A 12761-nucleotide genomic window follows, 5' to 3' on the forward strand; every position below is an offset into this window, starting at 1 on the left:
GTGGATGTAGGATTCATTCATAGAGATTTGTATCCACTATGTTTGAACACTAGTATGAAGGAAAAGTAAATGCAATTTTTAGGTGTATAAATTCCAAAAATAAAATTGATAAATCTTGTTTAGTTGTACTGTTTTGACTCGACAATGATTTTGTTGACAATCAATGAAAACACCCTCAATCTTATATGGTCATTTCCTTCTAAGAAGATTACAACAGAATTTGTAGGTGCAATTTGGCATGCTACATATTGCTATATCAAAGGGAGAATCTGGAATAGGGTTTGAGCTATGCAATCCTGTAAGGCAAGTCACAGAATCCCAACAAACTAAACAAAAAACATAGCAAATGTAGTAATGTAATTGTTTCCGTCAAGAGAAGAACCAATACTATACCGGTAGCCTCTCAAAAGGAAAGTCTTACCACGCACCCACCCTCAGCTGCTACCTTCAAAGTAGCAATTACAGCAGAAGTAGGTGTCAAATCCCAAACAACCACCTCCCAAGGTCTTCTTCCAAGATCAATTACTACTCACATTAGTGTTGAAAGAAGAAATCAATATAGCTTTTGTTGAAGAACCATGTCAAGGAGAATTAGGAGTCTAGATTTCCGTCTGAAGCAATGTTAGACGACATATTGTATTTGTTCCACATCTGTTGCCTCGATGTGCACGGAATGAAAGAGTTTTGACAAAGTTGGGTTGCTTTCAAAACGTTCCGGAAGCACCTAAAATCTTGTGCTAATTCCAAACCTTGGAAGGCATGAAAACATAATTAAAGCCCCATACAATCCACAAGGATTCCAAATACTTGTACGTGGATGTCCAATGAGCTAACATGCACCTTGACCAAATGTGACGCTTCAAGGTTACAAACGATCCCATTGACAGCATGCTATGAACTTAACAATAGCATTGTATCAATCCTCCATCACAGTCAAAGGGTAAGAATCTTTAAAGCTTTGAGTCAAAACTTCGAAAAACCTTGATAGTGAACCTATTTCCAAGTGCAATCCAGATGGAGATTAAAGCATTTACAATCTTCATCTTTTCACGCATCTGTACTAATATTACAAGGACTGAACCATCCTTCTACTTCCCCAATGACAACTTGACAGCTCTAGGGGGGAAATGGCTGGCATGTGGGCAAAATATTACTTCTTGCCTGTCAACTTTAGGTTAACTTTGTACTAGGCAACCAGGATATTTTTCCATTACAATTCGTGCATTATGTCATATTCGACCTCGTTGTTTTTCTCAACCTTGCTAAAGATGTGGCACGTGCCTTTGCAATTGAATAATCTTAACAGGCATGCCACTGCTGTTTGTAGCAATGACAGTTGTTCCTTGACTTTCTGCATGATAGACACCAACCACACAAAAATATCAGTAACTATTCCATGGATGTGTACACCCTACAAGACCATTGACATCAAAGCACATATCATCAGCACATTCTCTTCCAGAAACATAAAAAACCCTAGAGGGCTGCTTTAATTAATGCAGTCTGCCAACCGTGCTGAAACACAAAGGTGAGAATCCATGACATAAAAGCGTGCAAGGCATTTAAAAAATCCTGTGTTTATTTGCAGCAATGAATCATGTCCAGAAGGGCAACTTCATGAAGAATCTTATTACAGTGGAACAAACTAGTTATTTGAATTCAATCACCTTTAAGTGAGACAGGTGGTCTTTCACTCTTCCCAAATGTATGCTCTCACTCCTAAAAAGCCACCTAAACATCGTCTTCTGGAATGTATCCTCCATCTCAAGGTGAGGGCCAGGAATGGCAACAGATCATCCAAAGAACCAAAACTAGGAAGCTCGTCACCATAATATGAATAGAAGAGAGTTTTTGCAGCTGCATGCTGAATTTTTTCTTAAGAAATTATGATGCGACAAAACTCAACATTCAACTAGGGAGTAAGATTTCTTATACCTAACACAATCGAATTCCCATTCTCTTTCACTAAACAGCTTCTCTGAAGTCTGCAGTACACATCCATGGGTGGCTTACTGGGCTAACACACACGGGATAGGGGTAGATTTAGAGAAGGGCATAGAACTAACAGAAGGGAAGAGTGGGGAAGAGGGAAGAGGGAAGAGAGAAATAAAAAAGGAGGGGTTTTGGGGGGGTGGAGAGAGAGAGAGAGAGAGAGAGAGAGAGAAGGGGACAGAGGGACAGAGAGAGAGCGCATGGAGGAACGTAGGAGGAATAAGGAGCGTAGGATAAGATTAGACTTCACATCAAAAGTGAAAACATGAGAGATAGGTTTGGACTTACATAGTCGCCTCCACAATCCCCTCTCTCTCACTAGAGTAATATTAAATTAGTCCTTTTTCCCCCTTCATTACAGCCATCCCTTTCCATAGAATTTTGCCCTCAAAATTGCATTTCCGGCTGTCACACAAGGGTGTGAGATAGCAAAGTGATGCTGATCAGCCTGGTAAAAGGGGGGTACTCCTTGGCAGTGCTCTCTGGCTGCCATGATTGTTCATCTTCTGGTAGTCCCTTCCATCTGATGAGGTGCTATATGTATACCTTGTTGTGAAGTACAATGCACTTGGGGACATGACCCTCCTCATCCATAGGTTGCAACTCTAGAACAATGTATGCTGGCCCACGCGTGGTTTCCGGAAAGACACACGAAGCACATTGTGGATCTTGGACGTGCACGGTAGCTCCAATTGATACACTACTTCCCTAAGCTTGTGGATGATCTTGTAAGGGCCATAATACCAATGAGCAAGCTTTGTGTTGGTATTACCCTTCAGTGAATCATAGATTTTTGTGAAGACGTAAATGCATGTGCCCTTCCTTGAAAACCTAGTATCTTCTCCTCTCATGCGCATATTCTTGTAGACAATTGTAGAAGAGCCTCCATCCTCTCCAAGTCATCTCGTGCTTGCTGATTTTTCATGACCATGTCTACAATTTGCCTCAAATGGGCTCATTCAATAGAGAGATGCTTAGTGCTATTGTGGCAAAATTCAGCAATTGCAAGCACTTATCCCACAACCTCTAGTGTCATAACAAAAATGCCTTAGGTATTCCTCTACCCATTTGTTCACCCTATCAAACTGACCATCGGTCTCAGGATGTTATGCAGTGCTAGGGGTGAGTTAAAGTACCCATTGTTGTAAATAATTCCTGCTAGACATGACCCATAAATTTTGCATCTCTATAACTGACAATTTCCTAAGGGAATCCATGATGCTTAAACACCTGATCAATGGCTGAATATCACGTCTTAGTGGGCATAAAAATGGTCTTGTTTTGTCATCCTATCCACCACTACATAGATGTTGTCCCATCCTCCACTTGTAGAAGGCAATCCCTATGATGAAATCCATCGCTATGTGTATCAATTTATCCTCTAGAATGAGTAATGGCTGCAACAAACCAGCTGGTAGTTTGCTGTCCACTATTTTGCTGGCATGGCAAACATTCAGCAACAAGTTTGACTACATCTCTCCACAGACGTTCCCGGAAGAAACTCTACCTTATCCTCTCATACATTTTGTGAGACCTGTATGTCCTGCCATAGGGGAAGAATGCACTTCCTTCAACACTAGCTGCCTATACTGTGAGTCTGGGACCAACACCATCCATTGCGCAATTTAAAGTTAGGACAGTCCTGCCATGATGGGTCTTGCAATTCTGAAAAGATGGCTGCTGTCTTTGAATTTTGCATTGGATGCCATGTATCCAATCCTGGTAGATGGTAGAAACTGCACACAACGTGCAAGCCCATATTCTGGCCAACGCATCTGCAACCACATTTTCTTTTCCCCTTTTGTACTCAATGTCAAAATCATAGGAATACACTAAATCCAACCATCTCTTTTGCTTGGCTGACAAGATGGGTTACCTGAGTGTCTATGATAAGTTTTGACTTTGATTTTGCTCCCACATAGGTAATGATGCCAGTTTTTGAATGCATGTAAGCATGGTAGGTGAGCTTATTACACCATGCTCCTGCCTAAGAAAAGCCCCCAAGCCTCTGCCACTAGCATTGTTGGAAATGGAAGGGCGAGAATGCAAGGGAATGAAGCTGAAGCAAGCTGGAATGAAATTGAGCAACACAAATGAGCTACAAAGCTAGGATAATCATAGAGACACAAACTCAACCTCTAACTGAGGTTAACGGTAAAAAACCTTAATACATTTTTTAAAAACCCTGTAGTGGCAACATCACAATGTACAAGGTAAACATCAATCACCAAACGGATGTAAGTTTAAAGCTTTGCAAAAAGCCTGAAACTTTGAATGAGGTGAGCCTTTGGTGAAGAGATCTACCACATTCTGCTGTATAGGGCAAAAGACCAAGCTGATGTCTTAGGCATGTAGCCACTCTCTAACATAATGATAACGAATTTCAATGTGTTTGCAACCGGCCTTAGAACACTAAGGGCAGTGTATCTGTCTCTACTATCTCACAAAGATGAAAATACAGCCAACTTAATTGATTGCCTTTGTTCACAAACAAAACTCAAAGCATAGAACTTCATTGCACTACATCATGGAACCATTCAAGACAAGGGAGGCTAGAATGCCCCTACTCAGAAACATAGAGAGTGACACCTATTGGCCCCAACACCTGGCGCCCCTTGCGGTATTTATTTAAACTGGTTAGCTCAAAGATACAAAGGGACTCCCTTCAAGAGCTCACTCGCAAGTGCAACCCAGTACAACGCCAACCCGTGGCTGTGCTAGTGACCAACTCCCAGTGCTTTTACCTTGGTTCCTTTCAGTAGACATGCATAATCACAAGTAGATCAGTCTAGCAGCATTCCAAGCAATGCATTACCCATTTCCAAGCCATTAAAGATCCCAAGGCAACCACTGCACCCCAAGAAAGAGAGTATCACAACCAGTGCCCCAATCCTCTCCAGTGCCAACGGCAAGGCATCCAACCTAGTAGGAACTCAGTAGGAATGACTGTAGCAAAGAGAGTGAAGGAAGATGAGAATTCAGCCAACAGAAAGAGCCTGTTTCAGCCCGAAACAGCTCCAGTAGGATGAGAAGCAGACAGCAAACTTTGGTAGGAGAGAGCTGCCTAGGAATGTCTTCCAACACCAGAAAAGATCAGAGAGAAGTGCGTCCAGCAAACTGTAGCAGATCAAGAATATCTCCACCAGAACAGAGTTTACAGCCCACAAACAGCTTTGTTTTCAGTGCGCCTTGCACCAGGAAGGAGCAAGAAGAGAGGCGCCCATGAATATGGCTTCAGATGCAGAAAAGAAGAACTTCTGTTGCAAATAAAGTCAAAAACAGCTTCAAAAGTGGCCCAGAATGAAGGCGTCCAGGTCCTAGAAGCATGCCAGCAACAGAGGGCACCAAGGGGAGGAGAATTGTCGTGAAGAAAGCATCAAATTCCAGTTCAGCAAGCAAAGGGAGAGCTGCAGAAATCCACCATGAAGAGAATGAGGCTGCTCTAGTAGGGGTGAAGTCTCAAAACAGAAAGGAAAGCCAAGGAAGGGCTCCAGGGGCTTCCAGAGGTGACACAAGGCAAGCAGAGAGGCCACCAGCAAACACCTAGGCAAAGTGAGGCATGGGATTTTTAATGCACCTAGGGGGTCAGATAGCACACCATGACCCTAGTGCAAAGGAACCAATGGTCGACCCTATTTTGAAGAATCTCTAGGAGGTCGGTTTTTGAAGAATGACCCCACTGAACCAAACCAATGACCATAGAGAATAAAACCACTTTAATAGCACCAGGAGTTGCACTTGTTGCACATAAAATCATAGGTATCTTTTGGGCATTAACTAAGGCCCCTAGCCTGGTTCCCTAGGCCAAATTCAGCGACAGTTAGTTTAGACACTTCACCATCACCACCACGTCCCCGTGACAGTGTTTCGTACAATGCCTCAGCCAAATACACTCGACTGTTTGCCTTGTACTCAGTCTCACATGAAGAGGTAGCCATGTAGACTGTTTCTTGTTGAACCAAGAAATGCACGAGTGTCCAAGAAAGAAACAGTTACCACTTGTAGACTGCCGAGTATCAAAATCACCAACCCAATCTGAATCGTTGTAAGCATGTAAGTGAAAGTCACCCCCCCTTGGGAAAGAGCAAACCAAGAGATCCGGTGCCCTACAGATAACGGAACACACGCTTTACATCTCACCAATGTGAAGTCTTTGGGTTGTGCATAAATTTGCTCAACTGGGACATGCATATTGAATGTCAAGACGTGTGTTGCATAAATAAACAAGGCATCCCACAACCTGGCTGTAAACACAGGCATCAAAAGGGTCACTGTCGTCGTAAACGGACAACTTAGGCCCTGGCTCCATAGGAGTAGAGATGGACTCGCAATTCTGAAATCTGAACCGTTCCAAGAGCTTACCAATATACTTGGACTGCAACAGCCCAATACCTCCGTAGTGAAGCAACCTCAAATCTGACATCTCAAACATATGCTGTAATTCAGCCTTGAAATCTGCAATTTTTGCAGCATTAGTACTAGTGAGAGCATGTCATCGACATAGAGAACGATGATGAGCAAATCCCCCCCTTCCTTCCTGACATAGAGGGTCCTCTCATGAGAAGGATTTTGCATTCCCTGGCTAGTCAAAAAGGCATCTACCTTTGCAGACCAAGCTCGAGGAGCTTGCTTTAAACCATACAAAGCCTTTCTCAACTTACATACTTTGTCTTCCTTGCCAAGTTCCACAAATCCAAGGGGGTGAGAAACATAGACCTCCTCCTGAAGGTCCCCATTCAAGAATGCAGTTTTAATGTCCAGGTGATGGATCTTCCATCCATGAAATGCAGCCAATGGACCCACACACCTAACAGTGGTCATACAAGAAGTGGGAGCAAAGGTACTGTGTCACCAAATTGGTACTTCTCCCTAGACATAAAGAGGAATCTTTATTGCATTGGTGATGGTCAAGAAAGTTGACTTTAATTAACTAGAATAAGCTTTGTTTACTTTTGATTTGCATTAGTAAAAGAGAACTATGGGGACGCCCACAAGGGACTAGGATTAGTCCAAGAACTAGGAATGCATGCATTTTGCTAACCTTTAATGGGTTTAAGTGTTGCAACTTATTTGTGCATTGTGTAGGACCTAAGAGAGTGCAAAAAGAACCCAAGAGTGGGGAGAAATTTACAAAAAGGAGGTCCTGCGAGGCTTGAAAGCATGGACAAGGGAGGCATCTCTTTAAAAGGAGGGCCCACGAGATTAAAAAGGCACCAAAAGCACCAGATTTAAAAAGAAAGCCTAAAAAGCTTGGTTTTTTTGTAAAAGTAGCTTTTGAAGGAAAAGAGAGAGCGAGCAAGAGAGTGTTGAACGTAAGTTGCAATAGATGAAGTGTGAAAAATACAAAGCTGAGAAAGGTACCTTATCCTTCACTACCCGTAGTTAGTGAACTAACTAGGGTTAGGGGAAAAAACCTCTAAAGAGGGAAAAGTGCCCCTAACCTACTTATTACATTTCATTGGTCACTGCTAGATTATAATAATAATTCTAACACCCGCCTGCAGTGCCAATGTCATGTACAAGGAAATGATCAATCACCAAAAGGAGATAAGTTCAAGGCACTGCGAAATGCCTCAAACTTTTCACATGGAAGTGCTTGGTGAAAATATCTGCAACATTGTCATGTGTTGACACATAGATCATACTGATCTCTCCTGCATGCAACTTCTCTCTGACAAGTGATAGTGAATTTCAATGTGCTTCGTGCGAGCATGAAACACAAGGTTCTTTGCCACTGCTACAGCACTCTGACTATCAATGAGAATCGGAGAAGGACCCTCCAATGAAAGACGAAGATCAGCAAACAAACAACGCAACCAAACACATTCAATTGTCGCTGTGAAAGCTGCCATGTACTCAGCTTCACATGAGGAGGTAGCCACTGTAGATTGTTTCTTGCTCAACCAAGAAATGCAAGCATGTCCTAGAAAGAAACAATTCCCACTAGTGGACTGCCTAGTATCATAGTCTCCAGCCTAATCTAAGTCACTGTAAGCATGCATCTGCAAGTCACCTCCCTTGGGAAACATCAAGCCAAAAGACTTTGTACCTTGCAAGTAACGGAAGATGCGTTTTACAGCCTACCAATGCATAATCTTTGGGCTGTGCATATACCTACTCACCTGAGAAACTGAAAACTAAATATCAAGTCGTGTATTGCAGAGATAAATGAGGCATCCAACAACCTGGCTATAGAGTGTGATATCAATTGATTCACCTGCATCATGCATTGTAAGCTTCAGCCCCGGCTCCATGGGAGTGGACATAGGCTTGCAATCATGCATGTTGAATCTGTCCAAGAGCTTTTGAACATACTTGGACTGAGACATAACAATGCCACGATTCTCTTGAATAAACTGGATCCCCAAAAAGAAATGTAACAAGCCCAAGTCTGACATATCAAATGTAGCTTTCAATTGGACTTTGAAATCTGCAATTACTTCCTCATTTGATCCGGTGAGCAGCATGTCATCTACATAAAGAATGATGACCAAAATATCCCCCCCATCCTTCCCATCCTTCTTGATGTAGAGGGTGCTCTCAGTTGCACTATTGTGCAGCCCCTTGCTGGTTAGAAAGGCATCAATTTTTGCATACCATGCACGTGGGGCTTGTTTCAGCCCATACAAAGCCTTATTCACTTTGCATACCTGATGTGCATTTCTTGAAATTTCAAAGCCCGAAGGCTGCTCGTCTTTGCACCGCTGCCATTGCGCCATCCCTTGTATGTCGATGCATGGATTATGTTAGTTTTGATTTGATTAGATTGGTTTCATTGGGTTAGGTTAGCATGGGTTAGTTACAGTTTGGTTAGGGTGTAATTAACTCATGTCGGGTTAGGCTAGTTGGGATTAGGTTAGTTTGGTTAACCTCACTTGGGTTAGGTTAGATTAACTAGACTTGACTCAAAAAAGTCCTAATTGCCCTCGTGGTCTTAGGTTAGGTATCCTAATTGTATTAAGTGACTTAGGTGTCCCAAAAAACAGAACAAAGCAAAACAAAAACAAAAGAAATCCTAGAGTTTCATGCCTTTACAACCCATTATTGAAGGCCTTTACAAGCTCTTACAAGTGTTTCAGCCTCATTTGGGCACAATTTCAAAGCTTCTTCTCTTAAGTCTCTCAGTGTCTCTATACATAGTATCCGGTTCTTTTTATCGCAGATTTGACTCATTGTCTATCTCATTGAATCTGCTTGTTTTCATTGCACCATGGTAGTACTCGCTTGTGGGAGTAGATGTGTCCGTTAGATTGGGACGTTCTTGCAAGGAGCTAGCTGCATTCGGACTTGCATTTTCCGAGACAGTTCACCATGGAACCCAAGCGTGTACCTTGTTTTGAGGAGTCATTACTTGGTAGTGATCCACGATTTGAGGATGCTCAAAACACATTCCACAATGGGTGCACCCATTGGTGGCTCAAAGGTTTCTACTCGCCTCATATCTCCTACTACTCGGTCCATATCCCCTACACCTCTAGATATGCTGACAAAGTTCCTTTAGGGGTAGTTGGGGCAATAGCTTGGTCAATAGATGTCTCAATAGATTGGCTAGCAATTCAACGAAGTTTCCGTACATGCATTATCTTTCTAAGGGAAGCAGCTTGTATTCCACACCAACATGGGGATCATTGGAATAGCCAGGATACATTCTCCACACCACACAGATTTTATGGCAGATGCTCGATGCATGTCTGGATTTCGGTCCTTCAGGATGTTTCAGTTTGAGCAGTTCGTTCTCTAGTATGGTGATTACCTTGGCGTTGAGGATGCATTCTTTGTACCACCAAGCATCTTTTTGTTGGACTTGAGGCCATCATCCAGTTCATAGCTTTTTGAATCTTTGTAGAGGGAGCCATCTATTTTAGGACGACCCATTGGTCACATTTGATGAGTGCTCTAGTGAGCTTAGTTGGCCCTTTTACCACATGAGCCAACATGCATGAAGTTGCTTTGAGTTCACATGGCAGTCCCTAGCATTGCGAGAGAGGTCAACCCGTGTCTCAGTCTTTTAGTATGTAGTTTTTGCATCGAGATGCATTTACTCAACCTAGGGCCCATGCTTCCATTGTGCAGCCGGTGAGCACATATAGCCATACACAACCAGTGATGGCTCCACATGTCAGCAGATTGTTGATTGTGGACAACAACATGCTATTGATCATATATTTTTCAAGGATTTGTGCTCATACCGTGCCTTAATCTGGACATTCGTCATGAGATGCCTTTCCATCATTATGTGACTTTAAGTGATGATGCCGGTACATTTTGGGGGGGCGGGGGGGGGGGGGGGAAGACATTCTGCTCTGAAAGAGGTCAAGAATAAGCTCACAGTGCACAAATTTAAAGCAAAATACACACCCCCAGTGAGCTGGAGGAATGGTTTCTGAAGCTGGAAGATTTCTTTCATTTCTACCCCAAATAGGATGATGAGTGCATCATATTTGCTGGCTCATAGTGCACAAATTCAATCCTTCATTGTGGAGCACTCCATCTCAGAACCCTTGTGCTAGCATCAATGACGTTGGTGTTTGTAAAAGTTGTACCTCTGCTTGGGGCTCACTCGGAGATCAACAGCTCTGTCTTTTTTTGTCAGTTTTGGTGTCCTGACTTCCTTGCATGTCTTTGTCCGTCTATCGCACCTATCTTTTGTTGTGTTGCATTGCTTCTATGTTGTGGTTTCCTGATGTTGCTCAAGTCCTAGTAGGAGCCGGTGCAATTGTAGGCATCTATAGTTGTTGGCAATGTAGGAGCCAGACGTTACTTCTGCTATTTGGGGCATTGTTCTATGAGCTGTTCTGCTGTTGTAAGTCGTTTTGTTGAGTGTTGGCTCGCTGTTGCTGTACATTAAATAAATGTGCCGCTTGGACAATTGCTAGATCTCCAACAAGAAAAAGCCAGGATAGTAGTGCTTGTTGTTTGATAGTACGTGCTTGAGCAAAGGTACCCTAAAGCCACTCTAGAAAAGGAGCTGGGGCAGATTTAGAAAAGCGGTAAAACTAGCAAAAGGGAAGAGTGGGGAAGGAGGAAGAGTGAAGAGAGAGACGGAAAAGGGGTAGGAGAAAAGGAGAGAGGGAGGGAGTAGGAGAGAGGGAACATAGGAGGAAGAGAACTAAATTAATCCCTTTTCCCCCCTTCATTAGACCATATCTTAGTGCAATTTGGTAATCAGATTTCCTTTCAGGACATGTATAAAGCCTCAATAGATCATACTTATCCACGCAGGCTTGAAATATTGTCATAGTTAAGTGGATGTAGAATCACTTTTAGCATCATGCTAAACCGCTAGAATTGTAAATCTGGTTATTGAACATAAAGAAGAGATGGGATTGTCCCTTCAATTTTAAAATCTTGATCCAACCGCCCTTGCAATGAATGTCTATGTAGGAAGACTACAGGCTTAGGCAAGTGATCAGCTGATACAGCAACCTCTCTTGCCATGATCTGACTTCAAGTCTTTCCATTTCCTGCAATTGAAGATTGCATGATCTTCTTATAAAGCTGTCTTTATTGCCAACGCCTGACTGAAGTGATTAGTTTCCTCAAATGCAAATATTCTGAACATCAGCTTGGGGGGGGTTAAGACATTCTGCTCTGAAAGAGGTCAAGAATAAGCTCACAGTGCACAAATTTAAAGCGAAATACGCACCCCCAGTGAGCTGGAAGAATGGTTTCTGAAGCTGGAAGATTTCTTTCATTTCTACCCCAAATAGGATGATGAGTGCATCATATTTGCTGGCTCATAGTGCACAAATTCAATCCTTCATTGTGTCAGGCGGTGCATCCATGCTATACTGAAACGGGAGAAGCCGATCCATCTGAATGCCGTGACTGGCAAACCATGCGATGACACGTGCAAACCATGCTGTACCTACCCCACTCTCAGATAGTCGTACGGAGGACTCTAGTGCCAACCTCGGACGTCTCTTGTGAGGTAGGTCCCAAACTCTATGGAGGAAGGTCACTGTCTCAAAAATAGCATCAACCTGGAGAGAGGTCATGGCAAACTCTGCCTGTACTATCTAATGGGGGACCGAGGGCTTACTCCGAATCATCCTGGAGCTCATAATCACCTATAGCCGCTCAAATTTCTTCCATTCTATTGCTAAAAGATCACACCCCCAAAAAGGTGCTGTATACATGGCGGTCGACCTCACTAGAGTGCTAAAAAGCCAACACTTCGTCAGTGGATCCTGGAAGTGCATCTGGAAGCACTGTCGCTCTAGTCGGGCCAAGGCACCATTGCCCTCATGTGAGTCGTGCTCTGGCTGCGTGGGTCATCGTGAAAACTGGCCCTGTGAAAACTGCACCCGAGTATGTGTAGGACTGCACAATCTCCAATGGCTGACTCTGGTATGTAAAGCTACATCGGTGAAGGACTGCGTAAGAGGTGTTGAAGATCATGACCTAGGTCTTCCCAAGGTTAACCATCTGGTCTCTCTCTTTGCAAAACACCTCTAGGGCATCTAGATGTCTCTGTAGTCCCTTTGCCGAAGATGACAGTAGGACTATGTCATCCACATATGGTAGAATATGTATCATCAAGTCTGCTAGTGGTGCTCCCTTGCCTCCTAGGCGGTCTATAAAAGCAATGTAGAGCCCGATGAGAGTCGGTGAAAGAGGGCATCCCTGCTTTACTCCGATCGTGCTCTCAACTCAAACTGATAGGCCTCCTGGGACACAAACTCTCCCTCTAACGGACTCGTATAGGCTCACCACTCCCCAGATCGAAACCTCTGGAATCTGCATATCTTGTAGTCTCTTGATCATGC

The 12761-nt window shown here is 43.2% G+C and overlaps 1 protein-coding gene across 2 annotated transcripts in view; it reads right to left on the bottom strand.

Moving 5' to 3' along the window:
• Positions 1–262: 262 nt before the first annotated feature.
• EMB2765 (P-loop containing nucleoside triphosphate hydrolases superfamily protein) overlaps positions 263–12761 on the bottom strand; it is a 73600-nt gene continuing 61101 nt past the window's right edge. For both annotated transcript variants that reach the window (XM_087381244.1, XM_087381243.1), the window contains one exon: positions 263–1351. The gene's annotated coding sequence lies outside the window, so the exon portion shown is untranslated. The remainder of the gene's footprint in view (positions 1352–12761) is intronic.

The sequence above is a fragment of the Dipteris shenzhenensis genome, chromosome 11 (assembly GCF_047967505.1).
Source record: "Dipteris shenzhenensis isolate YYH24624 ecotype China chromosome 11, Dip_SZ_1.0, whole genome shotgun sequence".
In the NCBI taxonomy this organism is placed as follows: Eukaryota; Viridiplantae; Streptophyta; class Polypodiopsida; order Gleicheniales; family Dipteridaceae; genus Dipteris; species Dipteris shenzhenensis.